The following is a 16,991-nucleotide window of genomic DNA, read 5'->3' as shown; positions in this document are numbered from 1 at the left end:
CTTATTCACAAGCATAGCAGAAGAGTCTTTGTGAAATGGTCCTTTGAAATTCAGAAATATTATCTATATCATTTTACAGATTGATTATATAGACTGATTATATATAGGCTATACATACTGATTAGTCAGTCTAAAAATTCTGTGATAAAATATAGTAAGTTTAGTCTAACTATAAACTAAAATCAGAGGCTTGAACCTTTGTTTCCTTAGTTATTTCAGATTTGTCCTCTCTCTCTCTCTCTCTCTCTCTCTCTCTCTCTCTCTCTCTGTGTGTCTGTCTCTCTGTGTGTGTGTGTGTGTGTGTGTGTGTGTGTGTGTGTGTCTGTATGTATACATAGATATTCAAGTATGGCAATTATTAAGACCCATTTTTAATGAATACACACTGGCTTTAAATAATCACTGCAATCACTGCTTCCCTTTCTATATGTACACAAACCATTCATTTACTAATACATTCTTAAATTTTGCCAAGGACTGAAGGCAAATTTGGATATGTGTATGATCATAGGCAGGGAGTAAATATTTAACAAGTGGCTCTATGAAAAATAAATGTATGCATGACACACACTTCAAGTTAATCTGCATTACTACCATCTCCTCATTACTTCCTCAAGTCTAAACAATCAGCAGAACAATAAGTCAAGCCCCTATGTGTAATATTTTTCAATTTCCTAGGTATATGTGCTCACTGAACGTTCAAAGATCAGCTCTAACCAGCTGGTGTAGTTGGCTCCAGGCTCTGAAATGGTTATCATCATCATTATCTTATAGCAATTATATAATAACTATATGTATACAAACATATGAAACCCCTCATTTGCTCTTCCCAATGATCCTATGAGATAGGCACTATTATCATGACCATTTTAAAGATGAGTAGATAGTCTTACAGAGACTAAGTGATTTGCCCAGGGTCATACATCTACTAAGCATCTGAGACAGGATTTGAATTTAGGTTTTCCTGAATCTGGACCCATCATTCTATCCATTGCACTATCTCATTGCCTCTAAGTCTTGATCTAGAGAGAATTAAAAGGGAATTTAGGTGCCATATAATCTATTCCTCTCATTTTACAGATAAGGAGACTGAGACATTGAAGGGCTAAGCAAATTGCCCAAGGTGACAAAAAAGTAAGTAAAAGAGGAAAAATTTGAACTCATATAATTTGATTCCAAATCCAGCCCTCTTTCCCTTGTTCCATGCTCCTTCTCTATTCTGTGTTCTTTGATCCAAGGCCCTCCTAGCTTTAATATGTATCTAGATTCTGAGGTACCACTGCACAATGGATACAATGCTGGATTTGGAATCAATCAAATAACCAATAAATATTTATTCAGTACATATGATGTGCCAGACACTGTGCCAAGCTCTGGGGATACAAAAATAATAAAACAACTCTCATACAGAGCTTCCATTCTAACACAGAAGACAATGAGGATATGTGCATAGATGTGTAGATAGAAAAAAAAACCCAATAAATGCAAATAAATACAAAGTAATTAAATAAAAGATAGTCTGGGGGACACTGGAAATTTATGGGATCAGAGGAGTTCAAATCCTGCCTCTTACACTTGTAAGCTCTATGACCCTCGTTAAAATGATTAACATTTTTAAGCCTCAGAATCCTCATCTGTAAAATGAGTATAAATAATACATTTAAGAGCAGCTAGGTGGCTCAGTGTAAAGAAAGCCAAGTTTGGAGACAGGAGATCCTGAGTTCAAATTTGGCTTTGGACACTTCCTAGCTCTGTGACCCTGGGCAAGTCACTTAACCCTAATTGCTTAGTTCTTACCAGTTTCTGCCTTGGAACTGATATTTAGTACAGACTCTAAGACAGAAAAGTGTCAGAGGCAGGATTTGAATTACTCTGATCCCATAAATTGCTAGTGTTCCCCAGACTACATTTTATTTAACTACTTTGTATTTATTTGCATTTATTATTTTTTGTATTTTTTTCTGTCTGCATATCTATGCACATATCCTCCCTCGTTGTCTTCTATGTTAGAATGTAAGCTCTGTATAAGAGTGGTTTTATTATTTTCTGCCTTGGAACTAATAGTTAGTATAGACTCTAAGATAGAAAGAAAGGGTTTAAAAATAAATTTAGTACCTGCTTCCCAGAGTTATTATATAGTTCAAATGTAATAATAAAATTAAAGGTTGATGTAAACTTTAAAGCATTTATGTAATAATTTCCATTTATTATCTATATGCATAAATATACTGTGATGGGTAAAATCTGAAATAACTAAGAAAACAAAGGTTCAAGCTTCTTAGCATATCCATTTATTAAGCAATGTATATCAATTATAACAAATCGAGACCAGGTTTCCTCAGCTTAGGTCTTGATCTCAAACAGGAAAAGACAGATTCTTATGAATTAAAAGAAAATAACTAACAGGTTTTAAGTCAGGATGTAAGATTAGGTAATTTGATTTCTAATTGGAAGAAAGTTTAGAGACTTTCCAAGTTGGGAGAAGGAGAATAATTTGGTATAATTTCCTTAATTCAGAGAAAAAAGGTATCCCATTTTCTCCAAAATATTTGTGTTCAGTCAAAGGAACAAGGAAACAGTAACTGATTGATCGGTACAAAGCCAATTTTCAGATAAGATGATGTATGGGTTGGTTGAGATATATAATTGTGAGAAAACTCCTTGCATCAATCTTTGGATCTGACTGGATTTTCAGTCAGCATAACCTTGGTCCATAGTTAAGGGTCTCTAAGCAACAAGTTGAGAGGGTCCAGTCTTCCAGCCATGCAGGGCAACGTTCAAACAATGCCGTGAAGTTCTCTCACAATTCCTATAATTGAATAAAATCTCAGAAGACAAAAACTGGACTAGATCCATAACTGAATATAAAGGAACTGAGCTAGATCCAGAATTCAGTCACAGTATGGGAGTCAGTGTGATTTATTCAATTCCCACAATATATATATATATATATATATATATATATATATATATATATATATATATATATATATATATATATATATATATATATATATATATATATATATATACCCCACACACATATATACACACATTACTATATATGCATGTATGCACATCAGTGATCAGATAAGATCATAAGAATTGGGTGAACATAATTTTTTTAAGGAAACATCAGCACAATTTTCTATGATGTTGCTTTATTTAGACCTTCTATAAGACAACGAAGAAGGTGGTGATGACAAGGACTGATGGCAATAACGCCCAATGCTGAATATAGCTAAGACACTCTGGGGCACTCAACAATAAAACACGTTTGCATTCATATATTCTTCAGCAAACTCTTTCAAGCTTTTGGACAAATGCTCACTTAATTTGAAGAAATAATTATCTAGGATCTGAGATATTATATATTTAAAGAGAAGGTTGTTCTGCTCTGCCTCAGTAGACACTGACTCAAACCATCATGCCAAAGGAAAAGCAAAGGTGGCAGGTTGTACATACTAGTGACTTCACAGAAATGGCTTTCCCAGAGGTAAATCAAGGGCTGAAAGAAATAGTTGCATCCTTCCATTCTAAAAGACCCATTAAGTGAGTGTTCAGAGGAAAATCTCTCTCTCTATTTGTGTTTAAGTGCATTTTTTAAATTCTAATTCCCAAGTGGAAGATGGAATGTAGTGATTCAGCAAAATAATGATGAGACTGATACATTATTTTCCTGGGGAGATTGGAACTTATTATATATTTTCCTTTTTTAGGTGAACTTTATTTAGTAGATAGTAGTGAGTCATACTCAGCAAAAGGTCTATCATATTGAAATATTGAATCTCTTGGTGTTCCTTCTACCTTTGCTTGAGTCTCACAGGTTATTGGCTTTCTGTACTACTATCCTTGTGGGAAAAAGAAAGTCCTGAATTCAACGAGTGTCTGAAACTAGTTTTGTAAATTAATCTTGCTAATGTTTAGGTCTTCACATGCTCCAAAAATGTCTGTATCATTATTAAACATATGATGATTAGCAAATCACATTTTTTGTTAAAAAGGACTTTTTTTTTTCTCAAAAAGACCATGAGAGTCAAGGAGGATATGAAATAGAATGGGTTTATTCAACCTTTTAACGTGATAGAAACATTCCACGGTCTCCTACTGCCTACTAAATAGAGTTCAAATGCCCTAGATTGGTTTTTAAGATCCTACATAATCCATCCCCAGTTCATGCATGTTTCCTGGGCTTAAATCGCCGTATTCCTTATCCATGTCCCGAAAAGGGCTTCATTTGCCATCTTATGATTTCCCACATCTGTATTTTTGCTTGCTCAGATCTCCCTGCTTGGAACACATTGCTCCTGGATTTGACTGTTTACCATCTCACCCTTTCCTCATTGCCATCTCTAGTCATAAGTTCTTCCTTTGGACTCTCCTAACGTGGTATTTGAATCTTTCACAAAGTTTCACACACTTTATTTTTTATTCTAGATATTTGTGTAAATGTCTTAACTTTGCCTCCAGTGAGATAAGCTGTAGACTTCTTGAGAACAGACAGTTACTATGCCTTATTCCCTGTTGTATCATTTACAGTCTAACATAAACCCTTGCAAACAGTAGGCATTCAATCAATGTTGGCTGAACTGAAAAGTTTATAACTCTGCCATGACAAAGGTAAATAAAATAATCCTATTATTTCTCCTCCACTGCTTATAATCAATTAATAAGCAAATATTTACAGGCCATAAATGATAACAATAAGAATAACGCACATCTCTTTAATGCCATAAAGTTTGCAAAGCATATGCCTCAGTATAATAATCTAATACAGTAGAAAGGGCGCATATTATTTCTCCCAGGTAAAGGAAGCCAGATGACTTAGTGGATAGAATGCTGCGTCTGAAGTCAGGAAACCCTGAGCTCAAATCTGACCTCAGACACTTCCCAGCTCTGTGACTCTCAGCAAGTCACTTAACTTTTGCCCATCTCAGTTTCCTTCATTATAAAATGGGGGTCATAATAGCATCTACCTGCTAGGGAGGTTGCAAAGATGAACATAATAAAAATTGTAAAATGCCTAGCACAGTGCCTGGCATATAGTAGGCAGTTAGTAAAAGCTTGTTCCCTTCTGTACCCACTTCCCAATTTGAGGGGGGAAAGAGGCTAAAAACAGCTATGATCTCCCTATGCTTATGGAGCTGGTATAAGAGGAACCATACAGGAATGGGGGCTCAAGCACAATTCTCCTGGCTTTCATACTGACAGGAGGATAACAAAGCACTATGAGAAATTATATCTGATTGCCACAAGGGAGGACCATCAGCAATGATGTCAAAGAGATTGAGAAAAGTTATTCATTGAGTGGAGACCTTTAAGGGAAATAGAACAATAGATAGAAAACATAGCAGGGGTCTCAGTTACAACAGATGATAGTAGACCTAAAATGGTTGGTGCTTTAGTCACATTAGGGAAATAGAGTAAGGCAGGTAGGTGGTACAGTAGATAGTGTTTTGGGCTTGGAATCAGGAAGACCTGAGTTCAAATCTGGTCTCAGATACTTGGTAGCTACGTGATCCTGAGCAAGTCATTTAATCCTGTTTGCCTCAGTTTCTGCCTATGTAAAATGAGCTGGAGATGAAAATGGCAACCCACACTAGTATCTCTGCCAAGAAAATACAAAATGGGGTCATGAAGTGTTGGACATGACTCAAACATCCCAACAACAACAATGGAGAATGATTGAATGTCAATGTTGGAAGGATCTTGGGGATCATCTAGGTCAAACCTTAAGTGAAAGGGAGAATTCTTTCTGCCACATCTGAAAAATGGCCAATCATTTTTCTGCTCTGAGACCCAAACCACTGGGAACCCCCTCCTTGCTAAGGCAGCTCCTTCCATTCTGGGAGAGCTCTGATAAATATCTTTTAACCCATAGAGAACTGAAATTCACTTGCCTATAATTTCCCCTACTTCTCCCAATTCTGCACTTTGGGCTGAAGCAGAATAAGTCTAATATTTCATCCAAATGACAGCCTTTTAGATCCTTGAAGGCAGTAATCATTTCTCCCTCAGGCTAAACATCCATTGTTCCTTTTATTGCTCCTCATAGGTCATGGGTTCCAGGCCAGACTGATTATCTCCCATCTAGTACACCTTAACTTATCCAGGCCTATCCTGAAATGTGATGCTCAGAACTCAGTCCAAAATAATATTGCACCAAAACATTGGGCACACCCTGTACTTCAGGTGTTAACTAACTAGGAGATGGAACTGGTAAGACTCTCACTTTTGTTTCTCTGTATAATCTCTTTTTTTATACAAAGATCTCATTAGCTTTTTGTTTGCCACATCATGATGATGACTAGTATTGAGCTTACAGTCCCCTAAAATCCCCAAATCCACTCTGGCTCTGCCTATAGTAACTTTAATAAATGTCTGTTTCGTGGCATATTTCTTGTTGTTCAGTAGTTTAAAATCCAACATACTAAGGTCTTTCCTGGCTTAACATACCATAGTTTTATAATCAGCTAGTTTATACTTCAGTTGTCCTTCCTTCTGAGTGACATCTTTTCCCCTCTTTAATTCAAACCTTTTGGGTTCTGCTGACTGTTGCAGATGCCTTCCTAAGAAGGTAAGTCACATTCAAGGCTATATTCCTGGGTAGATTCACCTATTCTACTTGGGCCATTTTTTATGATCCTATGACCTCAAGAAAACAACAAACTAATGAGCTTTCCTGATTCTTAGTTTCTTTCCTTTTTTAAAAAAAGTATATATTTATATCTATAATTTTATTTATTTTAATAATTAAAATGAGTTTGACAAATATACGTAAGAATTTAAAACATCATTGTGGTCACCATTTATAAAATTAACTCTTAAGTCACCAGGCTGTTAGCAGCTTTAGTAGCTTTATTACATCAGGGTAGAGAAAGTAAAGAGGGAAATGTAGGAAGATGATAGGGGAATTGTCTAGTCTACCACTCTAAGTGTGCTCTAAAGAAATCTAGCTCCTCCCAGACAAAGTTCCAATCTCCAGTCAGAGGAGTCCAGGAGTCTCAGCCTCCAAAGCAGAAGTCCTCCAGTGTAGAAGTACCATGCAGAAGAATCTAACAGAGACACCAACGCAGAGGTCCTCCCTCAGTAAGAGCCACCAGTGCAAAAGAAGTAGAAGTGACTCAGAATGCTTTTGGCTGGCTTTTATAAACAGTTTTCTCAACTTCACTTTCTGTCTCTCTGTTTCTTCCTTCCTTTCACTGCCTATCACATCTCTGGAAACAACCAAAGTCCCTCAATTTGCCTAGCACTGCCCAGGGGTCAGTGTCTGTGGGATCCACCTCCTATCCCCTGAGGGTATGAACTCTTATCAAAAAGATTCACAAGTTCCTGACTGATTAAGTTAAAAGGGTGGAGCACCCCAAGTACTTGATTAAGATAAGACAAAAAAAAATCCTTTCACAATTTATATACACATAATATTATATATATACACACACACACAGGCACATATATGGCAAACCACTCCAGTATCTTTGTCAAGAAAACCTCAAAATGGGGACACAAAGAGTTGGACACACCTGAAAAACAACTGAACAAGAATGATTGCTGGAGAGAGCATTCAAATTGCTGAGATCTCTAATCATCCCTCTGAGTATTTTTTTAAACATTAATTTTTTTTCCAGATTATATGTCTATCATCCTTCATTTCTGATGCCAATTCTAAACTCTCACCAATCTAGATGTACTCTGGCTCAGTGAAAAGAAGATTCGTTTCTTTGTTTTTAGAACATATTGGTAGAAGATCCCTGCCCATGTGGTTGGTCTGCAAGGTCACAGAGATGCCCTAACTCTCTCCTCCTTCCTGTCCAAGTGTGGCACCAGCCTCCTTTGGAAGATAAGACCAAGAAAGTAAAAACTTCAGAAAAGCTCAGATCTGGAATCTTTCCTTTTCCTTACTCTAGGGAAACTGAAACAGAGATGCCTGGGAAGGCACAGCATTAAAGAATGTAGGTTTACTTGATTAACTGACAATAAATATGTTTTTCAGGAAAAGAAAATCTGCTGGAACAAGAAGGCCTGCCAGTCCATTGCCACAGAATAGCCTGTTTGTGCAGGTACTACAATGGGCAATGTGTTCTTCCCATGCAGAGACTGAAAAATGGAATTTGTTTTTGTGACCCCTGTTAGCTTGGTTAATGTATTCATTTCCCAACTGATGGAAACTTATCTCTCTTGGTAGAGGACCTCAAGTGAGTCCATTAGTGGGAAGGAGGCCTGGGTAGGAGATACTGTCATGGGACTGGATCCAAAACATGCTGTCAGAAGATTCTATATAACAATAACAACAACAACAATAATAAAATAAAACTAGCTAGCATTTATATGACATGTTGAGCCTTACAAAACGCTTTACAAGGAGACACAGTAGACACTTAATAAATATTTTTTGATTGATTGAACCTTTGTGGCTTTAGGAAGTATGGACTAGATGATCTCTATAGTCTAAAGAGCTCTGAATCCACAAACAGTATTGATGTGCTAAAAATGTACGAGAAACTATGAACTGAGAAAACATATTTTCATCAAGTATAACTGCTAAAAGTCTACTCTCCATAATATGTAGGAAATTAATACAAATAAATATGATGAACCATTCTCCAATAGGTATAAATGGTAGAAGGGTATGAAAAAAGACTTTTCAAAACAAATGTAAAATATTAACTATACAAAATACATTTAATCACTAATTATAAGAAAACTCTAATTAAAACAACTCTTTAAGTATCACCACATACTCATCAGATTTGACAATGAAAAAAGATAGAGATGGTCAAAGTAAGAATAGTTGAAGAGAAGTACTCTGGTGCATTGTTGGTGGATCTGTAATTTAGTCCAACTATTTTGGAAACAATTTGGCATTATATACAAGATTCACTAAACAGTTGATATCCTTTTGCAATAGCAACTCCACAATTAGCCATATATCTCAAAAAGATCAAAGACAGAAAGAAAGAACCTATAAGTAGCAGTATATTCATAACTGTGCTTTTGGGCTACAAAGCATTAGAAATTATATAGGTACTCATCAAATAGAAGATGGTGAAATAAATTGAGTTTATATATATATATATATAGATAGATAGATAGATAGATAGATAGAGAGAGAGAGACATAAGAATTGGTAAATTATAAGAAATGTGAGTAATTTTTGAATGAATAAAGAACAAAGTATGCCCAACTAGAAATACAATATAGACAATATAAAACAGGCAAAAACAAAATAGATAATATAAGCAAAAGCAATGTTAAAAGATAGCCAAACTCAAAATAATTGAAAGATTAATATTAGTCCCAAAGAAGAGATGATAAAATACATTTCCAGCACTTTTCACAGTGCCTGGAAAATAGAAGATAATTATTGAATACTAGTTGACTGACTGACTAATAACTCTTGAATGAGAGGAAGGCATTGCCTGAGTGGAAAGCTGCATATGTTGCCAGAAATGGGTATTTTCTGCTTTGTTAGTAAGTTTTGCTTACTTATTTTTCTTCGTTACAAAAAATGTTTCAACGTGGAAGGTATAAAAAATAACTAAATAAAAAAGAGGGAAGAATACAGTGGTGCTATTGCATCCTCATTCCTCAGAGTTATGTTTCTCTTAATGCAATCTACTTGCATTAACCTTTTGGCTGCCATATCAAACCACTGAGTTGTGTTGACCTGGCATTCCGCTAAAAGCCTCTGATCTATTTTTTAGACAGTCTGCTGCCTAACCTGTTTCTGCCATCTTGCTCTCATGAAGTTCATTTATTGAACTGAAATGTAAGGCTTTACATTTATTTCCATCAAATTTCGTTTTAACTCCCAATGGTCTGTCGTGCTAAGATCACACAGAACAATATCTCTTTCAGCTAGTGTGTTTCTTAATGCACTGAGCTTTTTTTTTTGCCATTTATGACTTTATCCAAGTCAACAATAACATTTTTAACTGGTGTAGATTTCTGGGGATTCTACTGAAATCTTCCTTCCAAGATGATATCAAACCATTAATGAGTACTCTTTGTGCTCATATTCTCAACCATTTCCAAATCTACCTAACCATACTTTTAGATGATATTCATATTTCCCTATTCTCACAAAAAGAACCAGAAAAACTTATAAAATTTTTTGTTCTTATGGGAGGGGTGATACAGGGAACCCAAAATTCATCAATGCATTTTTAAAAAAATAGACCAACTCAAAACAGTCAACCTTCTGTCATCGTTCTTAACCCCTCTACCACCTTAGACATCAATAATTCCTAAGCTTCCAACTGTTATGTAGTGGGAACTGATTGCTATTCAAGGAATGTTAATAAGAAGCACATTGAGAGGTCAGCTAGGTAGTTCAGTAGATAGACAGCCAGGGCCAGAGATAGGTGGTCCTGGGTTTAAATATGACCTCAGACACTTCATAGCTATGTGAACCCCCATTGTCTAGCCCTTAATGCTCTTCTACCTTGGAACCAATATCTAGAATTGATTTCAAGATGGAAGGTAAGTACTTAAAAGAAAAGAAGTGCATTGACTCTAGAGTCAAGGTCCTGGATCTTTAAATTGTTAGGACCTTCCACAAGTCCTGTCTCTTCTCTAAAGTGCATATTTTTTCACTGTCGAAGGACAATGGCCATCTCTATGCTACCACCCTCATGCTCTTTAAAAGTGAAAGCATTGTGGCAATGGGGGCTGCCACTATGACTGCCATCGATTTGTGCTGCTGTTCCCATTAGCACATGAGTTCTAACCAGCTCTTAGTGGAGAGAGGAAAAAAAAAGATTGGTAGGAAGGAATACCCCTCAGTCCTCCACTAAGTGTTATACAAATGGAAACGACACATTAGGTCCTACTTAAACTGAAAATATAATAAATCGTTTCCTGCCTTATCAAGCCTAATGGCATTTTGTAAATCATATTGCTGCCTGAAGCTTGTTGAGCTCCATCAATGACAGGAATGACAAGTCTCAGTCCTGACCAACAACATAGCAGCATGGGGATGGATCCATCTGGCCTGTAGTTGTTCTATTTTTATTTTATTAAAAAAAAAAAAAAAGAACTCTCACCTTCTGCCTTAGAATTAATCGTAAGTATTGGTTCCAAGGCAGAAGAGTGGTAAGGGCTAAGCAACTGGGGTTAAGTGACTTGCCCAGGGTCACATATCTAGGAGGTGTCTACGGTCAAATTTGAACCCAGGACCTCTTGTCTATAGGCCTAGCTCTCAATCTACTGAGCTACCTAGCTGCCTCAGCAGTTCTATTTCTTAAAGACTTTACTGCTGAAAGGGAGTATTTTGGTGCCTGTTTGAAAGGAGGCAGGAAGACTTGAAATCCTTATGGATGGAACTAGAATACATCATATGAACTTCTGGATTTAGAATCCACCTTGCCATTTGGAATCCAAGAATAATAGCTAGCAGGTTTGTGAAGAGAATCCCAAATATTGTCTCTTCTTATCCTCAAAACAACCCTGGGAAATAGTTGCCATTATTATTCCCATTTTACAGATAAGGAAATCTCAGGTGAGAAATAGAAGAATATTAAACTTTAAAAGGAACTTCCTCCAACCTCCCTACTGAGTTTGTCCTCTACAAAAGGTGTCATAGCTGTGTATTGACCACAATATACCCCAGTGCAGCAGAAACCATATTGAAATGAAATTGGGAAATATTTAAAGAGGTAAAGAAAAATACAGTACAATATAGAGGTGTTAAGTCCTTTTCCAAGTCAATATGCAGCTCCCTGGGATCCTTTTTTCTGGTTTAGTGGCCCCCAGTTCTACTTGAGTTTCAAACCACTGCTCTATAACATCTCTTCAACCTGCCTCTTCTCCATTCATATGGCAGCCCCATGGTCTCTGGTGAGGGCACTGCAGTAGCCACCTCACTGGTCTCTTGCCTCTAGATTCCCCTCTTCAGTACACACAAATACTCAATGGATATTCCTGGAGCACAAGTCTAACAGTGTTGCTGCCCTGCTCCAGAAGTGTCATTGGCTCCTTCCTACCTCTGTGATAAAATACCTCTGGGACTATTTGGCTTTCAAAATTCTTTATAATCTGAATACAACCAGTTATCCTAATTTCACATTCTCCCTCCACACTTCGTAATGTAAGCAAATGTTCTATGTTCTAGACTATTCGCTAAGTTCTTGCTCCTCTCCTTATATATTTTTTCTCCTACTTCAGTGTCATTCCTCAGTTTATCTACCATGACTGAAGTATTCTTCCTCCTCTCTCTTGTCTCCTAGAATGCCTAGATCCTTTCAAGGCTTGGCTTAAGTGCTACTTCCTATAAAAGGACCTTCCTGAATATTCCAGTTTTAACCATTTTAAGGTATTTTTCTTTCTCAACATCATATTTATAATTTATAATAGCATAACAATCATATTTATAAATTATAATAATTATAATTTATAGTTACTTTTATAATATATGTATAATTCTCATGACATATATTTTATAAGTCAAATATATACATTAAAATATAATTAATGTATGACATATAATATGTAATAATGTATTTATATTTATACATATTCTTTCTTCTAATAAAATATAAGATCCCTTCCCCATCATATCTTTCCCCATCACTGTTTAAATATATCATGGGTTGGCATAAGAAATTAAATGGGAATTTTGGGGAAGTTTTGCATAATCTCTAGACAACACACAAAGACCAGTTGATAATACAGAAAAAGTTTGGAAGCCATATAGCCTATGATCAAAACTTAACCCAAATTTTACAGTAAGGTAATGTAAATACTCCCTAAAGAAAAAAAAAATATTCAGACTTCTTCTTTGGTATAAAAGGAGGGTCAAAAAATTTCACATGGATTTTCCAGATGGTAGGGGTGCTGTTCCCTTAACCCTGAGGATGTAGAAGGGATACCCATATTTAGTTTTCAGTTATTTGCCTACATGGCTTTCCCTCAATGAATGAAGGTGGATTTCTAGAAGTGAAGGACTACTTCATGTTTGTACCTATATTCCTACTGTCTAGCATTGTGCCTGACACATAGTAACTGTTTAATAAATGTATGCTAAATCCTCTGCTTGAAAAAAGAGGGGCTCTTGAATTGGGGCTCTCTCTCTCTGACAAGAAGGAAGTCTCCTGGAATAGGGCAATGGAAAGTGTTGAACTTCTGGGTAGGAAAGATCTGGGTACAAATCCTACCTCTGACACTGTTTGAAAATGAGCAAATCATGAAGAAGCCTCCCTGAACCTTGCCGTCTTCATAGATAATTAGCAGGCAGAAATCTTTATAGTATTTATTTCACTGAAAAGTTATAAGGATCAAAGAATTTTGCAGACTTAAAGGCCCTATTAAAGATTTAGTGAACACTTAGTAGACACATTACATTTGAGCTTCTTGATGGGGATACAAAGGCAATAATGAAATATCTATTGTTCCCGAGGACCTTAAAATCGATTGCAAGGAAGAGTAAATATATATATATGTAAACATATGTATATATATTATTATATATTACATATCATTATTAAACTATATATTTGAAATTATGTAATATATATATTGAATGCATATTATGAGAATTATAATAATATAATATTATATAAATATAAACCATATAAATCAAGGCAGCGAGGTGACACAGTGGATAGAGTATTGGGCCTGGAGTTAGGAAGACTCATTTACCTAAAATTGTAAGCCTAGGTAACTTGCCATTATGATCATGCCCTTGACAGAAAAAAGGGAGGAAAATAGGTGGGATTAATTTGTTCCCCCACTCAGGTTTAGGGTGACTAGGTAGAACAATAGACAGAATGCTTGGTCTGGATTCAGGAAGCTTCTTCTTCCTGAGTTCAAATCCAGCCTCAGATTTATCTTTGTCATGAAAACCCAAAAGGAATCATGAAGAGTCAGACATGACTGAAAAAACTATTCAACAACAACTCAGACTTAAAGAATCTCAGCATTTGAATGTATACCAGAAGGTATCCTACATCTGAGCAGATTGCTGCTACATCTCTAATAGCCATCTAGTCTCCAATTTAAACAGTGCTAATGATAGAGAATTCAATGGAAGGTCCTGGGAGAAGGGTAAATCCATTCCATCTTTTGTTGTTGTTTGGTCCTTTTTAGTCATGTCAGATTCTTCATGATTTCATTTGAGATTTTCTTGGCAAAGATGCTGGTCTGGTCTGCCATTTCCTTCTCTACCTCATTTTATAGATGAGGGAAACTGAGGCAAATAGGATTAAATGACTTGCCCAGAATCATATAGCTAGAAGATGTCTGTGGTTAGACTTGAACTCAGGAATATGAGTCTCTTTGACAGCAGGCCTGGCACTCTATCCATGGTACTACCCAGCTGTCCTATCTTTGAACAGTTAAGAAGTTTTCTTTACTGAGCTGAGATCTATCTCCATCCTCATTCTACACTCTAGCACTGACCAGAAGTCTGATCTCTTTTCCAAAGGATGGTACTTTAAATTATTTAAAGATGTGTTTTGCTCTGTCTTTTTTCCTTGCTAAGTCTACCCAATTTTTTAATGGTTCTTGCTGTGGCATGACTTCCTAATTCAATAACTATCTTGACCACCATCTTCTATATATGTTTAAATTTATCAGTGTTCCCCTTAAAATGTGGCATTGGATAAAAAGCTCTGTATGTTGTCTGACAAAGACCATCACCCCTCTTTATCTGGACAGTATTCAGCTCTTTGTTCATTGGAATGGGAGAGGGAAATAATAGGGATTGGACACTTTCAACCATTCCATCCTTCTCCAAGCCACTGCATAACAGAACTAAGGCAAGGTATTAAAAAACAAAATTGTATCTAGGAGCCCACCTCTGAAGTTAAGCACAGAGAAAAGTTTCAGCTTTCCTGCCTTTCCCTTCGTTAATATTACTTTCATATTCTCTCTGTCTCTCTGTTTCTGTCTCCATCTCTTCCCCCACTCTGCCTCTCTCTCTCTCTCTCTATCTCTCTCTCACACACACACACACACACACATACACATATCTTCCTTCTTTCCCTCCCTACCTCCCCATATGTATATGGATATAAATACACACAAAATAATAATATTGAATGAGATCATACCTAGGGTTTTTCAAATCAAGAGATATAGGATGCCCAAAGGCAAAAGGCAGGAGCAACAACCTTCACCTTTTCACACTTAGAGCTCAGACTGCACCCCTCTAAGATGGAAGAACTTGGAAACTATCAGATGGATCAGGCACTGTTCTCTCTAGGCAATAGGATCATATGAAATCAAGAAATTCAGCTATTTGTACCACTTGGATTGGAATTATATAGATTCTTAAAATGATTGCCTTCCATCTCTTTCCAAGAGTGAAAGGCAAGGCCCATTCAATTACAAGCTATATTAATAGACTTGGGCCAAGATTCTAGGCGACATGACAAAGGTCAAGTCTACCTTAAGAAACCTCAATATAGGAAAAATATTAACTCACAAAATAAACTGGAGGAGGGAGGGGCATGACTACTCAATTTAGAAAAGCATATTTTGCTTGACCAAAAGATTTGTTACTGGCATCTTTTCATTTATAGCTGCTCTATGCTCATGTTTTCATTTAAAGGGCACTACTATATAAATACTCTGGATGCCAGGTTTGGAGAAAACTAGAACCAAGATCAATGGCAATTGAAATTTATTTGAAAATGAAGAGATAACATCTCAGAATGGAAAAGAGGAAGAAAAATGAACGAGGCAGAGAAAGCCAAGGAGAAGTAGAAGATAGTAACTTCATTCCCTTAATTATGTCCTCTTTTATCCTGTATGGAAGTTGTCCACACACACACACACACACACACACACACACACACACACACACAGACACACACACACACACACATATATATATATATATATATATATATTCATTTGCTTGTTTTCTCCCCTATTAGATTGTGAGCTCCTCATGAGCAGGGATGTCTTCTGGCTCTTTTTGAATCCCCCTTCCTAACATAATGCCTGACTCATAGTGGGTGCCTATGGATTGACTGAAGAGTGGAAGGTCATGGATTCAATGGTCAAGAGCTAGAAAGGGTCTCAGAGAATATCTAGGCAGTTATCTAGCACAGTAAAACCAGACCACTAGTAAGGAAAATCTGAGTTCAAACCCTATCTCAGATACTTACCAGCTGTGGGATCCTAGACAGATCACCTAAATTTTGACCATTTCAGTTTCCTTATCTGTAAAATGGAGATAATACCACTGACCTTCCAATGTTGTTAGGAAAACTTGAGATAATATTTGGAGTTACTTTGTAAAATTTAAAGAGCTATATAAAATGCTACCTGTAATTATTATCTTACTTGATCCTCCAACAACCTTGCAAGACAAGCAGCACAAGTACTATTAACCTTGTGTCAGAGCAGAAAATTGAGTGACAAAATCAGAAAGAAGTTGTTTGCCAAAGATCACATTGCCTGTTAGGTGGTAGTACTGAAGTTTGAGACCAAATCTTCTGGTCTAACTTGTTGTTTTTTATGCCACTATATCAGGTTTTAATAAAGTCAATCAATAAACATTTATTAAATGCCTACTAGGTGCCAGCCACTGTACTAAGCCAGGGATTTAAAACAGGGAAATGATGTAACTTGTCTGAAATCATTATAAGTAAATTAGGTGGGGGAGTCAGTGTATTTTTAGAAATGAATGCAATATTAAGACAAAAGGCATCAATTAATAAAACAAAGGAGTTGAGGTCTGAAAGCAGTATGGCTACCCATTTCCCTAAGGTCTCTGCTGAAGTTCAGAAATAAAAATAAAATACTACCATAAAAGTCTGCCTAACACAGGTATAGGTCAGCAAAGAGAAAAAATAAAAAAAATTAAACATCAATTATAAAGATAATAAAAAGGAAAGCAGGAAGTGCCTGGTGGGGTTCACTTCCTAAAAAGAAGCAAGTAAATAATGTGTTAGAAAAGCTCATTGGACCAGTATGTCAGAGAACTTAGACAAACTCAACTCTTTAGAACCGGGGACTGATAATCTTAGAAATACAGGGTGACC

At 36.3% G+C, this 16,991-nt stretch overlaps 2 long non-coding RNA genes across 2 annotated transcripts in view; one reads left to right on the top strand and one right to left on the bottom strand.

Moving 5' to 3' along the window:
• Positions 1–16,991, bottom strand: part of LOC103100649 (uncharacterized) — a 511,533-nt gene that overhangs the window by 329,944 nt on the left and 164,598 nt on the right. The gene's annotated exons all lie outside the window — the stretch shown is intronic.
• Positions 1–16,991, top strand: part of LOC107649023 (uncharacterized) — a 66,902-nt gene that overhangs the window by 13,490 nt on the left and 36,421 nt on the right. The window contains exons 2-4 of the long non-coding RNA XR_008918125.1: positions 1,081–1,134; positions 7,994–8,060; positions 12,228–12,313. This is a non-coding gene — a long non-coding RNA (uncharacterized LOC107649023). The remainder of the gene's footprint in view (positions 1–1,080; positions 1,135–7,993; positions 8,061–12,227; positions 12,314–16,991) is intronic.

The sequence above is a fragment of the Monodelphis domestica genome, chromosome 4 (genome assembly GCF_027887165.1).
Source record: "Monodelphis domestica isolate mMonDom1 chromosome 4, mMonDom1.pri, whole genome shotgun sequence".
In the NCBI taxonomy this organism is placed as follows: domain Eukaryota; kingdom Metazoa; phylum Chordata; class Mammalia; order Didelphimorphia; family Didelphidae; genus Monodelphis; species Monodelphis domestica.
This window is presented reverse-complemented; position numbering and strand designations above follow the sequence as displayed.